Raw genomic sequence first — 12,672 nt, forward strand, 5'->3', positions numbered from 1 at the left:
GAGCACAGCTTGGGGTCCCCAGACAGCAAAGGCTTCTTTCCCTTCTCACACATTCTGATGCTGCAGCTGGTTTCCCAGTTAGGTTTGGAGATGACAGTGCTGTCACTCAGCTGTGCTTTTTCACAGTAGTTTAAAAGTCAGATAGTAAGCAAATCCCCCAAGCTCCTGATGACACCTATCTCAGGAGAGAGTTTTCTCACCAGAGTATTGACTGGTGTTCTGCTTAAAGGCATATATTAAAGCCTAGGTCTCCAGGTAACTCTAGCCCCAACTTTGCTGAAATTCAGAAGAAAAGGGGATTCCTTGGAATTCCTTGGAGTTGCTGAAATATTCTGTGGGGTTAAGGTAAGTGAAAAAGTTTGCCCCAACATGATCAGAAATGTCACAGAATTTAATTTCATTCATTTCATTCAGCTTAACAGCACCTGCATGAGAGGGGGTCTGAACCCTCATCCACTAAAAAGTTGAGCTCATGCACCCTGTATCACCTTTTCCCATTGAGCTCCCAGAGAAAGAATATTAGGAACTGGAGAAAAACAAGCCAAAACCAAAAACACCCTGGACTTACAGGCCATGTTCTCCCTCTAGCATACTCTTGAGGTGATTTTATTAAACTTTAAGGAACTGTGTCTCATATTTCCCCTATCCTTTCTTGTTTGTAAATACTCTAGAAGACCTTCAAGGGTTGGTCCAGAGCCCTTCATCAGCTCTGTGCGTGGACAGGAACTTTCATGGCTCTGTGGGTCTTCCAGCATGTCAGAAAAAATTCCTTTATATGTCCTCCAGTGTAACTCACCTGAACTAGTCCTGCTGCTGGTTGTGGGAGGAGAACCACTTGCAAAGCAGGGAATGAATCACTTGAAAATGAATATTAAGCTTGTTTGGAAATGAAACCAAAATAACTGAGTCAACACAGACTGTCGTCCCTGTGGGAGACAGAGCTGCCTTGGATGGCAGCAGCAATCCCCTCATCCCAGCCAGCACACACACAGGCAGGTTTGGTGTGTGCAGCATCCTCACCCAGCCTGGCTGCAGGGGAACCACCACGGCTTAAGGGCTGCAATGGCCATCCCTTCGTGGCTCCCTTGGCACCAAATTGCCAGAGTGAGCTGAAACAAAGTGCTCCAAGTCTTGGACTCCACTTCCCAAGGGCCGTGCCCCCGCTTCCCTCACAGGGAAATGAATCTTGCCTGTCTTTCCCCTGGCTGTGACAGCATCAGGCTGCTCCAGAACTCTTGTTCATCCCCATCCAGACGCAGTGGGGAAAGGCAGGATCCCACATGCTCTATGGTTTGTGGGGTGGCTGTGGCTGTCACCCTGCCAGGCTTTCTGGGCTGCCCAAGGGGCTTCTGGCAGTAATTGGTGGTTTTCCATGGGAGATACCAGATACCAGCTCGGGTTTCTGCTGAGCCGCGTTACAAAACAGGGATGAACTTGTCAAAAGACACAAACTATACTGTAATGAAATATGGACATGGAAAGGGGCCAGACTCAGCTCTTCTTTTCACAACAATTTGAGTAATTTCAATGCATTTTAAATAGTTAATGATTTTGTTGTTTGTTCAGCTCAATCCATCCAAAATAGTAAAATAATTAGAGGGAGAAAAGGAAGTTGAAGGTGGTCAGAAATACAGCCAAAACATTAGGCAAATAAAGAAACCCAGCCTGCCTGTGTGTGAGCAGCACTATTTGGGGTTAATGACACTTTTTGTCCAGACTGGAGCAGAGAAAAGGAAATTCTCTAGACTTAAAAATATTGCTGTAATGTGAACCGCAGTTCTCAGCCAGCTCTTGTTCTGAAGTTATTTATTTGCTGTGACTAATTTGCAGTTTCAAGCGCAGCCATCGCCTCACACGTGGCAGTGCCTGGGCTCTCTGGGCACTGGGACTGGAGGCACTTGGAGCCCAGCAAAGGAACTCTGCTGGTTCCCATGGGCAGTGCCAGCCCTGCTCTGCAGCCCAAAACCAAAAACCATTCACACTGAGTTTCTAAAACGCATTTCCCAGGCGTGCAGGGATGCTCACACACCAACATTAAAGTGGGATGCAGACTCAAAGCGCTGCCTCACTATTTCTCATCTTGCCTTGTTTTTTTTTTCTTTCTTTTTTCTTTTTTCAATTAATCAGTGCAGGGATGCAGTGAAGCCAAGTGTCTTGACAGCACAGAGGTAATTTGGGAAGGGCAGGCGGGCTGCAAAGCTCCCAGCAGCGGGATCAGCTCTTGGCTCAGCTCTGATGTTGCCCCTGGTTTTAGGGTAAATACATTGTTAAGTCTGTTCAGCCAACCATCACTTCCCATTTTCCATGCCCAGAGAGCAGGATGAGGCAGGCAGCACTGCAAACACAGGTGGTTTAAAGGTTCTCACCACCCTAGATCTCCTCTGTGGGGTGAAGAGAGCATGTCCTAATGCCCCTTTCCCAGCACAGACAGTCTCTACATCTGCCTTTAATTAAGATGAGAAAAGGGGGCTTGGGGGGATTCTGGGTTCATTTCTGGCAGTGCCACTTTCAGATTCCTTTAGTTCTGTGTGATGCACATTGGGCATGAGTTGAGATGCACCAGGCACAGAGTTGGGCTAAAAATAAACCCGGAGTGTCGCTGCTGTGTTAGTCTCCTGTTGATATTTCTTGGTTTGTTTTATGAAATCTTCAAGGCCAGTCAAGTGTGGGGAAAGAGTAAAAAAGAGAGAATTTTTGCTTTTTGAGGCCAGATTTAGAGTGAGCTGGTACAATGACCCTCAGTGTCATTTCACTGAGTGGATTCAGAGCATTACAGTACTGTGGTGCTGCTTCACACTCATGCTGATGCACTCTAAATAAGAACTACACCGCTCATGCTAATTCTTAATGCTTTATTATACTGATACCAATTTAACTGATGTTAATTAATTAGAGGAATGGACAAATTAAATCAGCGCTTACCTAGCCATGTGAGAGGAAGGTGCTGTGTTGCAGTTTGTAGTCAGCAGGTAGCCAAGTGCTGGCTCCTCAGAGACACCTGGGGAATGTGAGGTGTTGATCCAGCAGACCTTGGGTTAGGGACTTACTGGAACTGTGGAGAGAAGGACTAAATCTGGCAAAAAAGCTCATAGACAGGGAATTCTGTAAAGAAATGCATGCTTTCAAATGCATGTGGACATCACATCAATTGCCTGGGTGTGTAAGTTCTCTGCAGTGAGCAAACCACAGCTGCATCCCCATCTGTGATGGGCCACTGTGGTCCCTGCACTGTCCCTTCCCAGGGACACCTTCCTCCCCCATGGTTTGGCTGGTCCTGCTGTGGCCAGGCTGCCGAGAAGTAGCTCACAGCACTTTTTCTTTTTTACTTGAGGCAAAAAGTAATTTCTTCCTCTGAAGGCCAGGGCTGGAGCTGTCCTCTGCTAATGAATGCAAACCATCAGTGAGCAGTAATGGAAAATCGGGGATGATGTGGCAGGCAGTGGCTTGCTTTCAAGGCACCAAAAAAGCCCTTTTAAATTTAAATTTAGCAAAGAATTTAAAGCACATATAGGCAGACTCTATTAGAAAGTGAAATATTTGATCTTGGCTATTAATCTGTTATAAGAATACTTTCATTTCCTTGCCATGTGTATCCAGTGATAGACTTTCATAAATGAGATCACATTAAAATGTACTTTATGTTTCTAGTCAAATCTCTTTTATTATTATGCAATTCCTAGTTAGGAAAAAAAAACAATTACAGAAGCGGACTAAGAAGAGCACATTATTTTAACCCGTTTATACAACTGAAATTTATACAAGTGAAATACTGCTCCTACTTAAAGGCTGAACATTATGCACTACTAAACACCTTGGAAGAGGTTGCTCCATTGCAGCCATGCTACCAGATTAGGGAAAATTTATGGGCAGTGGAAATACAAATGGAGTCTAAAATAGCTTGTATGGTGTGGGGCACTGCTACGTGTGTATACACACAGATATACATATGTGTTTTTATATGGAATATATTCATATTGAAGTATTACATTTGGCCTCTGTCTTACTGAAGCCAAATATATTTTAAGGATGGTCCATAATTAATGTGAGCTGTCACTCCTGACACTACACCATGGACAGACAAGTGTTTTAGGAAGTTTCCATGTGGCCAGGGAGGAGGGGAGGATCTGCTGCCCTGGTGCAACCTGTGGACACGTGCAGGGATTGCCAGCCCAGCTGGGCCAGTGGTTGAGGGTTCTGCAGAGCTGCACTACCTGCTCTGGTGGAGGCATTAATTCAGAGAAGAGACCACTGGCAGCCTGGAACCAGCACAGTGCATCATGATGGATGTTTCAGGGCGAGAAGGAAAAAGTGCTTTACATCTTATAACTCACTTTGGCTGATTAGGCACAAATGTCTGTTTTAAACCTTCAAATCTGGGCACCCAAACCGTGTCATAATCCTGCCACTTTTCCAACATCTTTTCACTTCCATTCAAGCAGTCTGACAGAGACCCAGTAGGGTCCACAACATCTGCTGTCATGCTGCTGGAGCAGAAAGCTTTGCCTGCAGATTCACCAATGCTGTGGATCCAAAAGCTTCCCCAGGATGGGGCAGCCGTGGTGTACAGTGAATGTGTACATTGACATCATGCTTTAGCTGAAGAGTCCAGTCTGGTCTCTTCCAGAAGAGGGTGCAGCTTGAGGCTTGAATCTGCAAAATGCAGGATACTTTTGGATCATGTTAATCCTATTAATAAATTAACCTGAAACTCCTTGCCCATGAGTTTAGGATCCTGGCATGATTCTGCTTTGCTTGAGAGCTGGCCAGAACAAACTGGTGCTTGGCAATTTACTCCAGGACCTGCAGTGTCTGAGCCTTGTCCCTCCGGAGTCCCCAGCTCCAGGTTCAGCCCTTCCCCATCCGGGTGGGATTCACAGTTTGGTGCCTCAGCTCTGCCCTCGGGCACAGCCCTGCAGTCAGGGCAGGGAGAAACCCACAGCAAAAGGCTGCTGTGGCACCAGAATAGCCATGATCATCTTTCCTGGAAGAATGAAAAATTGCCATCTGTGTCTGGTTTTAACTTTAGTACAACCTCACGTATCTCCTGTTTTTTTAATCATCCATAGACAGCGAAGATCTAGAGCTGTTTGCATTTGTGAAGCCTCAGATTACTAACAGCTTCTGAGTTTTAGAAAATAGGTTACAGATTATTTAGCAACAGATGAGGAAATGCCAAATTTCAAAATCCCCATTGTCAAGGCAATTAAATATCTCATTCCTGTTGCACTTGGTTTACTGTGCAACTCTTGGCAAACTACTCTGCCCTAGGTCTCGTGTCGTTGTGTGAATTAACCATGTTCTAGACTATGAATAATAATTAAAATAAGACACAGGCGTGGCAGATGCAGGGATGTGGTGATGGTGTTTCCAGCAGAGAGGCACAGCCTTTCCTGCCAGTGTGACACTGCCAGTGTCACCCTCTCCATGGTGAACTGGGATTCCTGTGCCTTGTAGAGCAGATTCTCACTGGAGTCTACAAATCAAACAAAACACTTAAGAACCTGGCAGCCTGATTTTCAACCCCCCCTCCCCCCGCCCTTTCTTTTAAGTAGTGGCCAATGATGCATTTGGAGATAATGAAAACAAAGGTTGAGGATTTTTTTGTTTAAATATGCCATTACTATTAGCAGCTGGATTAGGAATAAACCAGCACAAAAGTAGGATATTTCTTATATCAGCTATAAATAAAACCAGGATTCAAATTTGAAAGCAGGACTTTTTTTTCCTTTTTCCCCTCCACAGAAAATCTTTTCTTTGTGCCAAGATTAAAATATTAATGCTGTGTTCCCTCCTCTGTTTAAACAGACCTCATTGCATCTAAATGCCAAAAAAGTGGAATTCCTGAACAGCAGGTGAAAAGAAAACACAAGATCAAATGCAGTTCTGGCTGCCAAGAGAACCTGCAGAACAGCTTGGGGGTGCATGAAAAGTCATGCAGCTCCTGGTGCTGTCAAAGACTTCTGGAAGGTCATCAAGGGTTTTTTTTCAAGCATCTCACATCAAAAAGCTGTGCAGGGAGACAAACCTGCAATACATCATGAGGATGGTGCTAAAGATATCAATCTTCCACTTTCAGGAGAATTTAACTTTTCCCCCATCACAACTATGGAAGCAGCTCTAAGAAAACAGTGCTCTGTTGGAGACCAGGGTATGGAAATAAATGTAAGCACTCACACTGGGTGAACATTAGGCAATGGCTGGTTTGGGTCCATAACCCAGCAGGGAGCTATGGAAGAAATGTGTCTTTCTGAGCTCATGCTTGCACTTAAGGCAAAGGACACATATTTTGCTGCTCTTGGAACCAGCCAGCCCTTGCATTAATTTATCTTTCTACACCCAGCTGGGCATTTGTAACTCCAGCACAGAGTCCTTTCTCTTTGGCTGATGAACCCTTTGGGGACGCAGGGAAGAAACTGTTCCAGCACTTCTCATGGTTAATGGTCTTGAGAAAACAGACTTCAGCTGAGCTCCTTGTTGATCCCTTCTGACCCTTTGCCTACCATGCCTTGTCATTACTGGAAAAGGCAGGGAGGCTCTGGCCCAAAAGCAGACACATGGGTTTTGAAAACAGGAATTTGGACATTTCTCTGGGTCCCACTATGCTGGCAGTACTGGGAGCCCTGCAGAGTTCACCCACCTTCCAGCCCTGCACTGGAGACAGCCCCCAGGTGAGGCTGCAGCACTGCCTGCGAGCGAGCTCTGACCAGTGACAGATTCCCAAAAGGTGCTCAGGAATGCTTCCCCCATCATGGCTATGGCTGAGAAATGACTGACTAGGCAGTAGCCCTGGGATCACAGGTTGGAAGTGCCTTTTAAGACACACGCATTGGTGGGGTTGAAAATAATACAAAGTGCACATGCTCTTAAAGACAGTATTTTTTTTTTTTTATTTTAAAACTCTGCATCTGAAAACACCGTATGACAGAAAGCATTATATACACTGCAGTGTTTTTTGGTATAATACAGTATTTCATACATCCATTTCTTTTTCTGCAAAAAAATTTGCTTTGTCAGACAAACAACCAAACTCCCATTGACAAAGAATACAGCTAAGGCACATTGTTTCTGCTAAATGAAAGACAAAAGGGTGCAAAAACAGGTAGTGCAATAATTGCTGAAAATCACATTCTACTACAAGAAAAGCATTCTGACTTTGATTACCGGTCAATTTAAGACATTTCAATATCTCATAAAATACTCCTTTAAATAAATAGCAAAATATCTACATCTTTCAGTGTGTTCCATTTGAATTTCCAATTTTTTTTAAACTTTCCTGTATATACACGGTTTTCTTTTTTCTTATTCAATAGATTACAAAATATTTCTGTACAATTTTATGCATATTATGATCTATAACAAAATAGTTATTTCTTAAAACTATATTACCACCAGTCTTTGAAAATGACAGAATAAGAATAACTTATTATGGACTATGTTAGGCAATAGAAAAATCCAATCAAACCAAAACAGAACCAAAAGGCCAAAGTCAGAAAAATAATTTCATTACATTGAATTAATTATTTTAGTTTCACAAATCTTGTTTCACATGTAAACCCTTTTAGGTTGCCTTTGGGCTGTATTCAAATCTGAATACCAACACAGGACAGGATTTGGAATTCTTAAAAGCACTGCAGCCTGCCAGGAATATTGGTGCTACTCGCTGAAACATGACAGAGGAAAAGTATTAAAGAAACCCAGCATATACAAGCCTTAGCAGAAGTCATTGGTTTCTGCTGACTTTGACAACCTTTGAATGAAGCTCCAAAAGCCAGATTTTCTGAAATGCACTTATGACTTAGACAAAACAACCATGTTGTAAATGTACTGTTAGATTCCCAACCAACACCCAAAATCTGACCCTATGTGGTGACGTTCTTCAGATTTTAAGACCATACCATAAAGAGGATGTTTCTTCTCCCAGCTACCAGTACAAATCTGAGGAATGCTACTATGCCATGTTAAAATGAGTGAAATTACTCTACAATTTGTCTAATGTATCTGAGACCAGTATGTCCTGTTGTAGTCTGAAGATAAAGTAAAAATTACTAAGTTTTTACTTTGTATGTAATTAAACCAAGCTCCTTATCTACAGTGACTTACAAGAGACAGAGCTCATAATTTCCTAAGGTTTATATGAATGTCTGAGACTTCCTTTTGCCTGAAAGGAAGGTCACTTTTTTTTCCTTCAAGACTGCATTTGTAAGCAATTTCTATTGTATTTGTGAAGTGTAAGCTGACAGCAACACAGCTGAGCTGTAATAGAAATCTCAAGGTGCCTTTTATTCATCCACACAGAGAAAGTGAGCAAGACACAGACAACACCAAAGTTCCTAACACAGTTTAAGGCCACATTTAGAAAGGATGGAAGTAAGGCTTTCTTTAAGGGGCAACACACTGGATGCCACAATGGGAACAGACACCGAGTGATCCAAAGCAGATGGGATTCATCCACAGAAAAGCTGAAACAACTCTCTAGTTTTGGCCAGCAGGTCTGTGCCTTTTTTTGGATCTAAGCAGGAAAATAAAATTAAATGCTATAGATATCCTCCTCTGGAATATTCCCAGCAAACTAAAGGTGCTCCCCTAGCAGGAGAGCTATTGTCTCAGTCAAGGGTGTTAATGACAACAGAACCAAAGACAAGCCAAGTCATTACAATATACAAATGCAGCGCCATGAACTGCGCCTAGAATTGTCACTCTGGTATCAGAGGCACCTGTACAGTATCTTGCTGTTTATTTGGCAAGGTTACAAGTAATACTTCTAGGTTTTAACAAAGTAGAAAGAGAATTTGCATAGATTGTACATTCAGTTCAAGGAGACTTCTGGTACCTTTTTTCTGTTGTTCTCAGGTAAACATGTTTGCAGACACAGTGAGGTAGCAGCTGTGGTAGCACCCATGAGCAAAAGAAGGTAACCAAGGCAGAAGCAAAGAGCAGAGTGATCAATACACTACTGTTAGTAAGAAGGAAGGGAATCAACATGGTACCTGCAGTGTCCATCACGAGAGGAACTGCTCCCAACGCCACACCTAACTGAGACACCCTAATGCTGCTGTGGTCCTGGGTAACACAGGCTGTAAGGCCTTGTAGCCTCAATTTAAAATGCTTTCAGCCCGATTATTCTTTCCCTCACTCTGATGACGGTGGTGAAGGTTTTGAAGGTCAATCTCTTCTACAATACACCTTCGAAGGGAATTACAAATCAGAGTCTTTGCTCACCTTTGAAGATTCCGCAGGAAAATCTGCTGTCCTACAAATTCTTCCTTGCTGTCCTTAACCTCAATTCACATTTCTTTGGCTCCTCTATGCCTGGCTGCAGCAGCAGCTGCCCTCAGGGCTCAGCAGCAGGTGTTCCTGCTCTCAGGGATTCCTCCTGGGCCCCTGGAAGGACAGTGCTCTGTCCCCTCTAACACTGCCTCACTCCCTACCCTCTCTGTGGGCATCATCTCTGGAGCTGCCTCAGCAGAAGCCCAAAGATTTGGTTTGGAAAGGTTTTTCTACATTTGTCACTTCAATTTTCATTTGTCATTTAATAGGTGCTTAAGTCCTACTAATCCTCAAGACTACACTGGAGGTCTTGAATGGTAAAAATAAAGACATATATGGATCATTATCTTTTCACAACTGAACTGAAACAAAGGCCAGTGAGAAAGGTCACCAACAATGTCCCACTAGGTCTGTCTTATTCTGTTACTGAAATATCAAACAACCAAGTCCCCTTTTACAAATATCAGATTACCATTCCTGAAAGTCAGGACAAGGTAACTGCTGGCTTTCACCAACTCCTTCCTGTGTGCAAGCACTGAACTGACTGAAGGCTGCTCTGAAAAACAAACTTTCCTCATCTGCAGCTGGGTTTCTGAAGAAGCCTAGAGGATTTAATTCACTCAGGTATAAAACTTCCTGCTTTATGGAAAGTGCTGGAGTTGGCCAAGGTTTCATGTGCCCAACTCCTGAAGCTTTGGGAGCTGGGGAAGACAACAAGGCGGGCTTGCTAGCCAGTGGCAAGCTGGCAATACTCTGATGGCTGTGATGAACAAGAACTAGAGAAATCAAAAGAAAGCTGGTCCTCAGTGCTGGGCCACAAGAAACATCTGCATCTTGTTTATCTGGGAAGTTAAAGCTGAGATCTCAGGGCATCAGTGGTTTTCAGCCTTGCTGTGCAGAAGGAGCCCAGTTTGTTCAAGGTTTATTGCAACACAGTTGTGCCAAACTTTTGAAAAGTTTCAGCACCTTCTTTACCCTTTCTCTCTCCCTTTGGTCAGGTGTACACTATCCCCATTCTGATTCACTGACTTCACTACTGTGCTCACTATAATTGTGGCTAAGAGTGACGGAGGCTTCATTAGGATGGCAATTAGTGCTGCAGGAGATGGAGGGAAAGTGAATGCACATTAGTTGGTACTTCTGAAGGTGCTGCAGGATCACTGTTAATACACCATTAAACAACTGTACAGGCATTGTGCACTGAAGCCTGTATCCAGGAAAGTCAATTTGTAACACACAAATGCACATTCCTGTATCTCTAGGCTTAGCAATAATGAAGGCTTAACAACAGAGATACAGAGGGACTTTCTTGTGTAACACTTGCGATCATGAAGGAATTGTTAAAATTCTCTGCTTGCCCAGAGCACAAAAAATGAAGACATAATTTCAATTCTATAAAACCCCCCTTGAATATCAGAAAATGAAAATGCAAATATTACTACTCAATGTCCAAATGTCATCAAAGAAAGACTTGGACAAATCTGAAAATAAACTGTCATTTGAGCTATTTCGTTTAGCCTTGGGGTTTAACATTACCATATAAACAGGTTTGCATAATGCTAAGACTGACTTTGGACATAATTTATTAAATCACATATGTAGATGTTCTGCATTTTGCCACATTCCCTTTCTATGTAATACAGATTGATCACAGGAGTATTACATGGCTGTCATGCAGAATGGGCAGGGAATTTAGACAAGCAAAGCATTGCACGCAGAGGATAAATGTATGCATATAGAAATAGAAACCCCTCCCATTGAAAGGAATTTTGATCAAACCAGGCTTTTAGCTGGGATCCTGTTCAGCAAAGACTGGCCAGTGTGACTGGAAAAGAACACCTGCACATTCAGACAAAGATGCATAACTCTTGTGTTTTGTACCAGTTGTGGGTCCCTGCTCTGAATTCTCCTTTTCACCAAATGTAAGATCTGTGAAGTTATTCTCTTCTGACCATTGACATTATTCATCCCAAGCTTCCAGTGCTGCCATTTCGAACCAGAGAAGCTACTAAGCAGGACTAAGTTGGGCTTAACAGCACCACCTTGGAGCCAGCTCTAATCCCTGGTGCAGAGTCTGGCTTTATAAGTTTTTATTCACAACTACTGGACCTCGTAACGCAGACACAGAGTCTCATATGTATCTTTTGGATCCATGTCTGCATGATAACAGCTACAGTAGAGATGGCTGTTTAGGTCCAAAACTTGACATTACTCCCAGAAGATGTTCCAAACATGGCAGCTTATCCTTTGATGACTTCAAGCAGACAACATTTACCCCTAGTACACTGTCATACCTTTTATTTATGCTGGACTTGACTCTGAAGTCCTGATTTAGCACTAGCACTTTGGAAGTTTCGCCTAAGAAAAGAATGCAGGATGAACCCCTTCAGCTCTGCATCCTGTATTTTAACAGCAGCACTGGGATTGCCAGCTTGCTACAAAACTTCAATGTTTAAATGCTTTTTGCCTTTCAGAAAATAATCTCATATAAATTTTCTTTGAGATATTTTAAACCTAGCATATAATGCAAATGGATATATCAGAAACCATCTGTTTGCTTTCCCTTTTTTGTACTAAAACAAAATAATTTGCACCTTATGTTTTAAATTATGTAAGTGGCAGCTTTTTTCCTAACCACAGGAGACATGATTGTTGTCACCTTCTGCTTGGTCTAGTTAATGAAAACTTACCAAAAGAGCACTTAAAAACATTCCTGCTTAAGAATAAAAACAAGTATCAAATTTAAAAACTAAGTTATCTGCATGTGTGTGCGTGGGTGCACCCCTACACATGTGCTTATGTACAAGACAGACTGAAGATTTTGTGATTACCTCAGGAGTCTTACTGAGAACAAGCACTTCCTGGGCTTGTTAATGAATTTTATACTGTGCCCTAAATATGACCTTCTTCATTTAATCTGGAGGGCTTGGGCTGTGCAGTCGCCATCACATCAGTGTGACTAAAGCCCTGGATTTCACAGTGAGGATTGGAGGTCCCCAGAAATATGAACTTCACAAAGGAATGTCACATTAAAAACAAGCACTCTTATAAACCCCTACTGCATAAGTAATAACACTGTGATTCTATTACATAAACCTGTTGGCAACCCTGGTTTCACACATACTTACCTCTAGAGCTGGTTGAAAAGCTGGAACATTATCTTGACTGGAATATTCCAATCAGCTCTCAATGCTACAAACTTTCCTAAAGCTACCACTCGCGACTGACAAAACCAAGACAAAAAAAGAAAGGGAGGTGTGAGGGGAGGAAGGCCTTTTCTCAATAAAGGCAGGTTCAGTTAGTAAAATAACATAATCTTCAAGCTGCAAAAGCAGCACCTACTAATTAGTCATTGACTAAAACATAAATAATAAATACCTAAATTGTTCCTTCTATGCATCCATT

Source organism: Cinclus cinclus, chromosome 16 (assembly GCF_963662255.1).
Source record: "Cinclus cinclus chromosome 16, bCinCin1.1, whole genome shotgun sequence".
NCBI classification, from domain to species: Eukaryota; Metazoa; Chordata; class Aves; order Passeriformes; family Cinclidae; genus Cinclus; species Cinclus cinclus.